The sequence below is a fragment of the Thermobia domestica genome, chromosome 13, assembly GCF_964235325.1.
Source record: "Thermobia domestica chromosome 13, izTheDome1.hap1.1, whole genome shotgun sequence".
In the NCBI taxonomy this organism is placed as follows: domain Eukaryota; kingdom Metazoa; phylum Arthropoda; class Insecta; order Zygentoma; family Lepismatidae; genus Thermobia; species Thermobia domestica.
Window position 1 is genome coordinate 93,875,668 of NC_137466.1, and position 13,136 is coordinate 93,888,803.

The 13,136-nt window shown below is 36.5% G+C and overlaps 1 protein-coding gene across 3 annotated transcripts in view; it reads left to right on the forward strand.

Moving 5' to 3' along the window:
* The window catches only part of LOC145668345 (venom protease-like), a 166,464-nt gene that overhangs the window by 21,397 nt on the left and 131,931 nt on the right, over positions 1 to 13,136 (forward strand). The window contains exon 1 of one of the 3 annotated variants that reach the window (XM_081736105.1): positions 11,723 to 12,184. The exons of the other annotated variants lie outside the window; for them this stretch is intronic. The gene's annotated coding sequence lies outside the window, so the exon portion shown is untranslated. Of the gene's footprint in view, positions 1 to 11,722; positions 12,185 to 13,136 lie in introns of those variants that run through there. 3 annotated transcript variants of the gene reach the window in all.

Consider the following 13,136-nt stretch of genomic DNA (forward strand, 5'->3'; position numbering starts at 1 on the left):
CAGAAATATTGAGTTGGTTGCCAATATGCTGACAACAGAAATAAATAAATTAAACTCAGTATGGTGTATATGCTATACCCATTTGGCTCATAGCTAAATAGTTAGCATTTGTGCTTTTAGCGCGGAAGACCAGGGTTCGATTGCCGCGTTCAGCTATAAGTCCACGTCTCAGATGACCTTGGCACTGAAAACCGACATTTAACTCAGAACAACCAACCAACCAATCATATCCTTTTGTACACTGTAATGTTAGTTTTTTTTTTTAAGTTTAGTTTAGTTTTAGAAGACATAAGGTAGATGTAGTGATAACAACGAAAAAAAAAACATCGTTATCCGTGAGATGTAATCTAGATTTTCAATTTTTTCTCTGCCTTATTTTTCTTTTCCTCCACGGTCTCAATCTGTAAATTATGAAAGATAAAAATCCCTGTTTACTTGTTTTGTTTTCAACACATATGCGTTTATTTCATATGAAACGTATTGTATGCAAGCACACACAAGATAATATAATACACTGTACTCACCACCTACTTAATTGTTTCAAAGGTCAAGAAATCTTCCCAAAGTGTTGGCTGGACCAAGCCTTCTACTTTGGAAGAATGATGATGATTTCATTCTCTTTTTATTTTGGCGAAGAAAATAGATTCACATCATTGTTGTCGAGGACACGTTATGTGATGTATACTTCTCACATACATCTCTCTAATATGTATCTGTCTTGATATTTTTTCCCAAACGGTGACATACTGTCCTAAAAAGAAAAGAACAGGAAAAAAAATATTATATTATATATGTGCACATTTATTTTATACTAGATCACACTGCATTGATACAAAAGGCGAGATTCTTTCTTTAAAAAAAAAGAAAAAAAAGAAAGAAAAAAAAGAAACAAAGAAAAGAAAAATGAGGAAGAAAGTAATTGAAAGTACTTGTACGAGTAAGAATGTCAAGAAGCAAACTTAGTCAGCACCAACATGTTTAATTGAAAGAAATGAAATAATAATAAATGGCTTTTCTTTGCTTGTTAAAGTTTAGCGTCACTATTTAGCACCCAGGCTACAACTACTCCGGCTTAGTAACAGTGACAGCTTTAGCGTGTAAGCCAGGTAGGCACGGGCCTACCCAAAAATTTTGAAAAATATATAAACGCTAAAAGATACAATAAAGAGTAAATATATTTTCCACTATTTATATTAATGGTAGATAATTATTTTGAACAAATAACATCAACCATATATGTATCCATAAGCGAAGGAGCTGGCCTACCCAAAATTAAAATCCTAAAACTGCCCCAGTTTAGTAAGATGCAATCGAAACTATCGTAATGTGTTCTCACCAGGAATCTAACTTAGAACCACAGGCATAAAATATGCTCATTCCAGCCATTAAATCAGCGGTGAGATGATACTACTACTACTACTACTACTACTACTACTACTACTACTACTACTACTACTACTACTACTACTACTACTACTACTAATAATAATAATAATAATAATAATAATAATAATAATAACGCTCATTTCTGCTGCGATAGGTCTGTGGTTCTATCCCTGGCCATGTGAGTTTGTATGAACAACATGTCTCCATGGGGCTTCTCAATATTCTCTCATTTTCTCCTACATCATTTCATTTCATTTCTTTCACAATAATTCACTTCCATTAATCATACTTTACCTTCAGCCTAAACAGCATAACCGTGGGACGTAAAATGGAAATATATCATTTTATTCTTTCCAACCAACCCGTCCGCTAGTCTAATAGCCAGCGTGGGCAACTTTGGTACACTTAAGCGCGGAATCGTTTCCCAGCGGGAGAATATTGAATTTTAAACATATTAGGATGGTTTGGATTCCACTATAAACTATAGGTGCACGTCCCATGTAGTCTTGATACTAACAAAGGACACTTTCAGATTAGACTTCAATGAACAAGTAACAACATTCATTTCTATCCAATAAAGTTAATTTGTATTAGTGCCTCCAATATTCATCGTGCTTCTAAAAGAAGTGCAGGTGTTATAACTTCATGAGCCTACAAGACAAGAGGTGAGGAGGAGAAATAAGGTTTTTTCGTCTCGTCATTTTTTTTTTATCGGATTCTTGTTTCGTCTCGATTCTCGGAAAGCTTTTCTCGCCTCGTTCTGTAAATTTATATACAACAATTTAAGTCCTCATTTTCTTCTTAAGTTTATCTAGAAAATATGATCAGACTCCTGCGTCACAAGAAATCCACAAGGGATGTTATGTAATAATATTTTAACCATATTTATTGTACAATAGAATATATTGTGTAATGACTTGCTATCTTTAAACATTGATAAGTGCTCTTCATTGTGTTCGTACAATTCCTTTATTAATTTATAGTTTTTATACTATGAATCATGGAACACTAAAATAATGTTTGAGATCTAAAAGTTGGGTGAACTCGAGAAATGTCTCGCCTCTTCTCGAAAACGAGACGAGAATTGCCATCTCGAGTTTGAACAAGTTCTCTTTCCAATTTTCGACTTCGTTTGGAGACAAGATGAGAAATTCCTTGTCTCGTGAGCCAGACTAGACTCCATCCAGAATTCATGTAGTAAAATCTAATTATGAGAAAGCGTATGATAGAGTGCCACGGGATCTAACTTGGTGGGCACCGAAGAAAAAGTGTAATTACAACATACGAAAGTGTAGTTACGAACATATACATCTGTATAGTTAATTATATGTATGACGGATATAGTTGGACAGGAGTAAGAAGCGCGTATGGAATAACAGAAGAATTCACATTTAAAATAGGATTTCATCAGGGATCTAGTCGTATCCCATACCTTTTTGCAGTTACGATAGACGCAGTTACAAAGGATATCCAAGAGTTAGCACCTTGGAATATGCTATTTGAGGACGACATCGTGCTAGTAAGGAAGACAAGGTAGCACTACAAGAGAAATTAGAAACGTGAGTAGAAGCATTGGAGAGCAAGAAGCTTGGAATGAGTGAAAATAACAAAGAATATTCACATTAACCATTCAGCAAAAATGCAAAAGTATGGCTAGACAAAAAAAGAGGTGGTAATGACGAGGAAATTCAAGTATTTGGGATCAATAATACAGAAAAATGCAGGAATAGAAGATGTAACAACAGAATTAAGAAGGGTTGGAAAAATGGAGAGAAGGGGCTGGAGTGTTGTCTGACTGTAGGGCAGCGTTTCCCAACCTTTTTCAACTTGCGGCACACTACAGGTGTAACTTGAATTCTCGCGGCACACTCATATATTATTATTATTATTATTATTATTATTATTATTATTATTATTATTATTATTATTATTATTATTATTATTATTATTATTATTATTATTTGTAAATGTAAAATACCGTGGTAATTTTTTTCTGTGATTACTGATATCCTTTTCGCAGAGATGAAAGATGGATCACTTGTTTTCCTCCGTGGTAAATCATTATGCTTATTTTTCATTCTAATTTAAAAATAGAAAACAATTACAATGAAGTATAGCACTCAGGTTTTTAAAAATACGCTTTCTTTTTCGAAAACTGTATCCAAACTTTCATTAAGAAGAAAGATCATTAAAGAACAAAGAAACAAATCTCTTGTACTTTTAAAACACAAATGTAGGTCATTTGTATCCATGTTTGTTTTGTCGAAAGGACTGAATGATATTTTAAAATTTCAAGTTACGAAATAATCTGCAACAAAAAAATGTACAGAATATTAACAGAGTATGAAACAAAATTGTAGATTCATAGTAGAGGTTCATAGTAATGTGAAACACAGATATACATTTTTCCTCATAAATATAATGTGAGACTCAATGTCTTGCAATTTCATTGTAATAGAATTAGTCTAATAATTTTGTTTCAATTTCCTCGCGGCACACCAGCGACCCATTCGCGGCACACCAGTGTGCCGCGGCACACCGGTTGGGAAACACTGCTGTAGGGTATCAAATGCCTTAAAGAAAAAAAAGTTTATAAAACAGTAGTGAAACCAGTTATATTATACGGAATGGAATGATGGATCACGAAGAAGGGAAAGAAACAGAAGTTACATATTGCGAAGATGAGATTCTGAAGTGGATGTGTAGAGCGATGTGGAAGAGTGAAATTAAGAATGAAGTGATCCGAGGAACATTAAATATGAGACAAATAGTAGAAAAACTGCAAGAAAGTAGACTTCAGTTGACTGGACATGTAAGAAGAAGACATTCGAAATAGGCGAATGAACTGAATGGGAAACTAGCGCGATTCCAACCTAAGAAAAAGTGGGGAAATTGTGTGAAGAACTATGTGGTACAGCGGTGTCACAGTAGATATGACAAGATAGAAATGAGTGTAAGACACCGATTGGAAACGCTGATCCCATCTAACTGGGAAATCGATTTGAAAGAGGAATACATGAAATTCGTACCGTATGTAGAATTCCGTCGAGCGGGGGTGTTCAAGTTCCCAAGTTCATTTCACTTTTGTATTTGTATACATATCGTGATATGTTTACTTTTTCATAATATTGTATTAAAGGGGGATAAACCGGACACCTCCCTTGCGCATGCTAGGGGCAGCGGTGGCTCAGTGGTTGGGCGTTCACCTCTGGTGCATGGGGTTCTTGGTTCGATCCCAGCTCGCGCCAACTGAGCTTAGTGGTGGACAAACTTCGTGTGCGTGGGTTTTATCGGGATTCTCCCATTTCCTCCCACTTTATTCATTCCACCATTTCATTCATTTCTGATCATCACAGTCTCCTTTAGCCTAAATGGCATAACCATGGGACGTAAAACTTAAAGATTTCATTTCATTTCTTTTCCCTTGTGCATGCCACTGCATGAGATGTCTCAATACATGAACGTACTGACCTTAGTTGAATCAAACAGACGTTCCTTGTAGTCTGGGTACATCTTGTGGGAATACTTACGCTCTTCAACACGCTTTTAAGTACGAGGGAAAAAAAGACAAAGAATATAAATGTTGTAAAAATTGAGGAAGCGACATGTATATATAAACAACAAAAACAAACAGTTTAAGAAGAAAGTTACTACATTCTTCAATTTTTTCTCGGGTCGTAAGAATAGAAAATGAAAATTCAGGTCAACAACGCAAGATGTCACAAGGAATCCATTCCTTATTTCACATGAAAATGTCAGTCAGAGGAAACAACGAGTTCATATTGCTTCCTTCCCCTCCCACTATAAAAAAATAAAAATAAAAGACAAGATTCTAAAAAAAAAAAACAGAACAGTTTTTTTTATCCATTTTAGAATACTGCAACTACACTATCCATATAATTAGACCTTAACATTTTTATACTCTCATTTTTTTTAAAAAATATTTTTTGTATTTCTTTTGGTGTATATTTCTTTTTAAAGTGAAAGCTATTTTCATTTGTGTAGAAACTACTTACTGTACGTGAATCCAGCAATTCCTTTTTTACATTAAAGGAAAGAGTTAAATTATCTTTTCTGAAAACAGTATATGATATAGTGAAAAAAAAAGACAAAGAAAGACAGAAAAACCGTAGATAATGAAGAGGAAGTCACAAGTTGTTTGAGTAGTAAAAGAATTTCATTTCCCTATTTCTTGCATTATTCCAATTCCAACTAATAGTTTTATATAGACAAATTGGCTGCATACAGTGGCGGCGATTGGACGTTAAAAGTGGGTGCAAGACGTGGTCTAAATATTTGTATATCAATGTTAGTTTCCCTCAGAGACGGATCCAGGGGGGGGGGGGGCGATCGCTCTCCCCGAGAAGAAGAAACTTTCTAATTTTATATATAAATAAAACCCATCCCAGAGTTTGGAGCTCTTAGCAGTAGCTCTAAGTAGCAGTATTACCACCCACCGCCTCCCAGAAGTCCGTCCTGGATCCGCTCCTGGTTTCCCTGGTTGTTTCTAACACTTTGTTTGACGAAAGGTTGTATAACTAATAGGATACTACCTTTTTCAGTTAAAATACCGCATATCGTATTTCATATCTTATTAAGTAGGCCTAAATTGACAAGAGCAATCCAAGCCCTTTGTACTTTTAAACAACGAAAGTGTAAGAAGAGATTCGATTCCTTGCTCATGAACATCTTATTGTGTGATTAGATTGTGTGGAAAATTGTGTGATCAGATTATTTAATAACAAAATTGCAAAACAAATAAATAGAAAGAATAATATTAATCATAGTAATGAATAATGAGGCTTGTGTTGTAGAAGTCACATTGAAACTGGGGATTAATGAACAACTTATGTTTTTAATTCCACACATGTCATTAAATGTATGTTTTTACTCTTAGAAAATGAAAGCCCGTAAATAGTACAATCATATGTAGCAACATTTAAAGAAATACGCAATTGCAGTATCTAGTAATTGCTTTGAATTGCAATTAAAACGTAATTCTTATAGTTTTCTTAACTCCACGACGGGAAGACAAATAGCCAATACATGCTCACGCAACGGCAAATATTATATGGCACCATTTTTTCTATGAACCAGTAATACATATAAAAACTTTACATTTTCAAATGAACCTATATACATTAAGGGGTCACTTCAGAAAAGTGGGGAGCAACTGCCCCCTCTTGCTCCCCTAATCGCCGCCCCTGGCGTTTAAAACTCAGCGACATTTGTTAGCATCACGCTGGCAAACGAAAGCGCAGGTAGCGACATCTATTAGCGCGTGACTGTTTATTATTAGCAATTAGCATGATGCATAAACTGACTCGTTTGCAATTTATTATTAGAATTTATTTTTAATAAATCATATCCAGGATATAAAAATTAAAAGTAAATTTTGCTCAAATTGAAAAAAAGGTTTTGTAATCCAAAAAAACTTTCAAAGCTAGTAATTACCTCTTTCTTGACATATCTCATTTTGTTCCGGCTAGAGGGCTTCCAGTAAGAGATGGTCTCTGACATTTCTTACCACGTGCGGAGGGAAATTGCAGCCGCTAGTTTGACGCTAGTGTTACCAACCGCGTCAGTCTGTTTTACTCCATTGAAGAAACTGCTACTATAGGTGAAAAGATTCTTTTACTCCCTTCACATATAATATTGTTTCTTTGTATGTCCTTTGTTTCTGTTTCTTTTTACAGTCTCCGATTTTTTCTTTTCCTTCCTTTTTTTTTACTTTCGAATCGAACAGACTTCTATGTGCTGCTCAATAAATAAATAAGTCTAACATATAAAAGGGGCCGCGGTGGCTCAGTAGTAGAGCGTTCACCTTTGGTGCTTGGAGTCCCGGGTTCGATCCCAGCCCCCGCCAAGTGAACCTTGTGGTGAACAAACACCGTGTGCGTGGGTTTCCTGGGGGTTCTCCCGTTTCCTCCCACTTCTTTATTCCATCATTTCATTAATTTATCATCATCACCGTCTCCTTTAGCCTAGCCGGCATAACATGGGACATAAAGCTCCAAGATTGATTAGCATATAAATGCGTATATAAGTTACATCATACAATAACTACTGAACCAATTAAAATGATTCTTGACATCATTATCAACTTTAGGCACTCCACAGTTCATATTATGTTAAATTAATTAAACTGCTAGCGGAAAGGGGGATCATACCTTATACGAAAAATCATATCATGGAATAACTACTGAATGAATTAAAATGATACATAGCATGATTGTCAACCTTCGGTTTGTATGATATTAAGTTGAATAAATTACACATTTTAAGAGGAGTGGGATTCATATTTTATACAAAAAATCAAATCATGCAATAACTACTGAGCCCAATAATTAAAATATTACTTGCTTTGATTAAAGTGGGGCAGCGGGGATCTTTCCCCCCCAAAAAAAGGGGGAGGTAATATAAAGATAGTCGAAAACTACTGATATTGTTGTCTAATACATAGCTTTCGCGGTCGCTGAGATGAATAGTGACGTCCCCGTCAGTCCAAATTCATTTCCCATTGGCATGTGAGTCAGAAGTGAGGGTAAGAGGAGGTGACATGTAGGGGTAACTGATTGTGAGGTGACTACTGACACATCCAATTAGTGTTGATCACGAAACGAAAAAATGAAATGAAATGAAATCTTTGAGTTTTACTTTCTACGTTTATGCCTGCTAGGCTAAAGAAGACGGTGATGATGAGAAATGAATGAAATGATGGAATGAAGAAAGTGGAAGGAAACGGGAGCACCCCCAAGAAACCCACGTACACGGTGTTTATCCACTACAAAGTTCACTTGGCAGGAGCAGGGTTTGAACCCAGAACCCCATGCACCAGAAGTGAACGCTCTACCACTGAGCCACCGCTGCCCCAAATCACGAAACGAGTCGAGAAGAGACGAGAAAATAACGTTTTCTTGTCTAGTCTCATAAGTTTTCTAGAAATCTCGCTTTGATTCTCGAAGAATTTTTTCTCGTCTCAATTCTCGAGAAAAACATTTCTCGTCTTGTCTCGGTTTGTAAATTTATGTACAATATATCCTGATTTTATTCTTAATTTCATTAGAATCATTCCGTATCACGAGAGGTCACAAATAGAGAAAATAAATTTGATATTGCAGTGTAATGTGTAATGACATGCGTATCTTTAAACATTGATACGCTCTTCATTGTGTTCGTACAATCACTTTATCAATTTATAGTTTTTAATACTATTATTCATATAACACAAAAGCAGTGTTTGGTTTGATTTAATTTGGACTTTAGCGTCCCTTTCAGCAGCAAAGCCATATGAGACGTGTACCTAGAGCTTATTGTGGAATCCGTACCACATGAGCTCCCGCCGGGATCAAATCTGGGTCTCGCACGCCAAAGGCGCATACATTTACCGCTTAGTCACGAGAGAGCTCTAAAGTAATGCTTGGGGTCTAAAGACGGGTTAACTACTGCTGCCTACGAGTCTCAAGAAATTCCTCGTCTCGAATTCAAAAAAAGTACTTCTCCTCGTCATCAACAGTACTCTCGACCCCGTTTAAGTCCAAATTCATTCCCCATTGGCATGAGAAGTTGACGGAGTGAAAATGGGGGACATTACAGATTTATCATTCCACTTTCATTGTAATGTGTATCCTAAGGAGGAAAGGGTTCAAATACTTTCTATAAACCTATTCGGTCGTGGAATTTCAGCTAGTAAATACATAAATAAATAAATAAATAAATACAGAACAGGGAACACCTCCATCAGGCCTATATATATAAAGTCTTAATGCTGTACAGTTCTATTTGTACAATTAAAAAACTCAAGTTCTGTATACAGTACTTCTTTATTGCGATTCATGTAAAGCTTTACATGCTACGAAGGAAAACCGTATGGGTGCCTATGGCCTCAAGAAAATTAGTTTAGCTGTGTTATCATCAATGGCTACTATGGTTCATGGGCAGAAAAAGGACGGAAGTACCATGGCCTTATTATTAGTAAGTTACCATCCCGCCCAGTAGCGTACCCAGGAATTTATTTCGGGGAGGGGGGGTCCAAACTAAATATGAAGGTATTTTATATTAAAATTCCTAAAATTGTCCCTAAAATTAGGCTAAATTTTAAAAAAGTCGAAATTTCGGGGGGGTCCGGACCCCCAGGTCCCCCCCCTGCGTACGTCCCTGATCCCGCCATCTCCTAATAAGACTGAGTGAATCCCTGGAAAATCGTTAGTCAGGCCCTTTGGCTTCGTTGTTGAATTTTTAAAGTAGAATTTAAAAAGCGCTTTTTTGTTGTTTACTGATGGCATAATGGAAAATGAAAAAGAAATGGCTCCTTTTAGTGCATTCATATTTTTAAAATAGTAAAACGTTTTGTTTATGGATTATTCAGGCTTTTTCACTCGTCCTTCTTCTGTGGAGTTACACGTCCCGTCAATTGGTTATTGTAGCTTGCGGACAGGGTACCGTCCCTTCATTCCCTGGTAGAACTATGGAAAACATTAGTCAAGATGGCCAGGTTCGAGTATGATTTGAATTCTTCAACTCGAACATTAAGCTTTCCAAATTCACAGCTCCGCAAAGCAAGCGAATTCTATCTTTTTTTTTTTTTTTTTTAATCGTCACGAACTTTTCTTTTTTCACGAATTCTTCAACCCGAATATCGTCACGGTAAACTTTCCTTCAGAAGTGGAGAAGACGAGGAGGGTGGAAGAAACCTAATGCAGTAGGGGGCTTTTGAAACAATACCAAGCGGCATGTGCTGACCGTTCCTCGATCCCTCAAACTCTGCTGTTGTTCAACTGGCCACTTCGCAGCATTATTCGTTTCACATCCTCTCTTCTTGGCAAGACCTCTCAGAACAGGAAAGAGGGGAAACTTATGAAAATATACTATTTTTTCTTTCTTTTTTTTTTTTTAAAAAAAAAGATAACTTTTATTATTGTAATAAATTCACAACGATAATTTGAAAAACAGTTACAATTTGCTACTGACGGATTTCAGCACAATAAAACGTACTACTATTCAGCTTAGTACGAAGTTATATGGTATCTGATCATAGAATTAGTACGTTTACTGTGTCGTTGGCAACACTCGAAAAAAAAGCTGGTTTCTACCCAAAATTCCAAACAGATGTTACAACGTTGCCGGTTTTCAGACCGGTCAATCTCACTGTCATTTATATGTAACTCTTCTAGTTGAGTGAGAAGAAAAAAAGATACTGTTAATCTTTTGTTGTTTTTAAGTTAAATATTCAAATATTTATTTTAAGTGGCTGTGCTAGTTAGTGATTATCTGTCAGTGTTTGGTGTGTGATTTGCTATTATTTCATACTTGCTGGCGTATTTGTATTTACTTGCATTTTCAGTGCATTATCGTGTTTTGTGTTAGTTTTGCCTTCGTTCATATTTTCCAATGGCCTCTAATAGCAAGAAAAGCAAATTCGGCAGAGGTGCTACTTTGAACAGTCAATGTCGTGAGTTGATTTTTAATTTGCGGACATATTTCGAGCAAGAAAGAGACAATGGTGGCCCCTTGATTCCACTTACAAAAGTAGTTGAAAGAGTTGCTGCAGCTCTCAAAATTGGCACAACAACAGTGAAGAGAATAACAAAGGAGAAATGCCCAAATAATCTCAATGTTCCAACGGTTGAAGTGCTCCGAACGCCTGGGAAGACGCGGCCGAAACCATGTACAAAGACCGCTATGGATGCCTTTCAAAATGACGCGATTCGAAGACATATTTATGAATATTATTCAAGAAAGGAATATCCCACCCTACACAGACTCTTATTGTCACTTCAAGATGCTGGATTGTTCGAAGGCAGTAAAAGTAGCCTTAGTTTGATATTGAAAAAACTTGGATTTCGGTGGAAAAAGTTTTCCGGGCGAACTGTTTTGTTGGAGAGAAGTGATATTGTTGCCTCAAGATGTCGTTTCTTACGTGAAATTTTACACGAAAATCTAGAAGATATCGTTTGGTTAGACGAAACTTGGATTAATATTAGGCATACGAGACCAGAGGCTTGGACTGACGATTCTCCGGATGGTACGATGAAGGCCCCAATTGGGAAAGGGGGGCGCCTTATAGTTGTTCATGCGGGGACTGTTAATGGATTTGTGCCGAATGCCATGATGATGTTCCGCTCAAAGAAAACCGGGGATTATCATGAAGAAATGACAGCATTGAAATTCAAGGAATGGTTCCAAGATAAGCTGTTACCCAACATAAAAGAAAATTCTGTTCTGGTTATGGACAATGCTTCATATCATTCTGTACAAGAAAATAGAGCTCCAACAAGCAACTCTAGGAAAGGGGAAATTCTTGATTGGTTGAAGAATAACAACATACAAGAATACAACAGTGATATGAAGCGAGCCGAACTTTTGGAAATTGTCAAACAAAATAAATCACGTCTTATCAAGTACGAAATAGACGAAATTGCGAAATCGCGTGGACACAAAGTAATTCGCCTCCCACCATACCACTGTCATTTTAATTCAATTGAATTGATTTGGGCTCAAATTAAGAACTACGTTGCCGATCAAAACAAAAACTTTACTTTGACTGCCGTAGAAAAGTTGGCTTGCGAGGCAATTGACAACATAACAGCAAAGAACTGGTACGACGTCGTCCAACATACGTGGACAATAATACGTGAAGCCTGGAAGAAAGAGGGGTTACTGGAAGATACCGTTGATCAACTTGTAATTTCCCTGGGAGACAGTGACAGTAGCAGTGAAAACGAGACAGACAAGGACCTGGAGGAATCAGATATATACGAAGATTGTGGTGTGAGTCCGCTTGAATGAAATTAAGGAGGTAAGTCTTTAATACCAGTAAGAACTTCTTTCTTTTTAATTGCTTTTACAAATATATATATATTATATCGAGCAGCCGTGGCTCAGTGGTAGATTTTGTCTTAGCATTGGAGAGGTTGTGGGTTCGAAAGTCGGGGCTAGCCGTTGTCAGTGTTTCTTTCAGAAAAAAAATGTTCCGGGGAGCGTTCTTAATATTCGGAGGGACATATATTATTTTCACACGGTACTATTCCATTTATTATTATATTATAAACATATTTTGGTTTGCTCCGGGGGGCACTCTCAGAACTCCGGGGGTCAGTGCCCTCAAAACATGTCTGGAAGAAACACGCCGTTGTGACTGAGTTTCAACGATTTTCCCTTAGGCAAAGATGAAACAATCTCAACTGACAAAAGTCCGTGCCTACATATTTTCTCTTTCTTGTCCGCACCTTTCGTACCCATAAGCATTAGCAGCCAATGTAAATGTTAAAAAAAAAAAAAAAAAAAAAATACAAGGTACAATTAATGAAAAATCTTGAAATGCTTTTTTTCTTTTTATAATAACATAGGTTGTGTTGCGATGGCTATTATCTTTCGTTATCTCCTTGGGTTTTCGCATTTTGGGTATATTATAGTTGCGTATTATACATAAATATTTTTTTATTCTGTCGTAACAATTTCATAGTCTAGGTGATTTGTACCGCCTGTTTGTTTAGGTAAACGTGTTTATTTATGACATCTTTTTCGCTCGGTCCTTAAGCATTGAGATGTGAGTAGTGGCAACGCCGCTGCGAACTGTCAGAGACTTTCTCTTACTGGAAGACCTATAGTAAGATTAAATGCTTCCCATTATAGGGGAATACCTTGAAAATTGGCATTTTTGGAGAAGTTCTGGAAGAGACATCATATTACAAGTTAGAATTCAAGGATATTTATGCGTTAAGCAGTGTCACAGACTTACGAGCTATTAT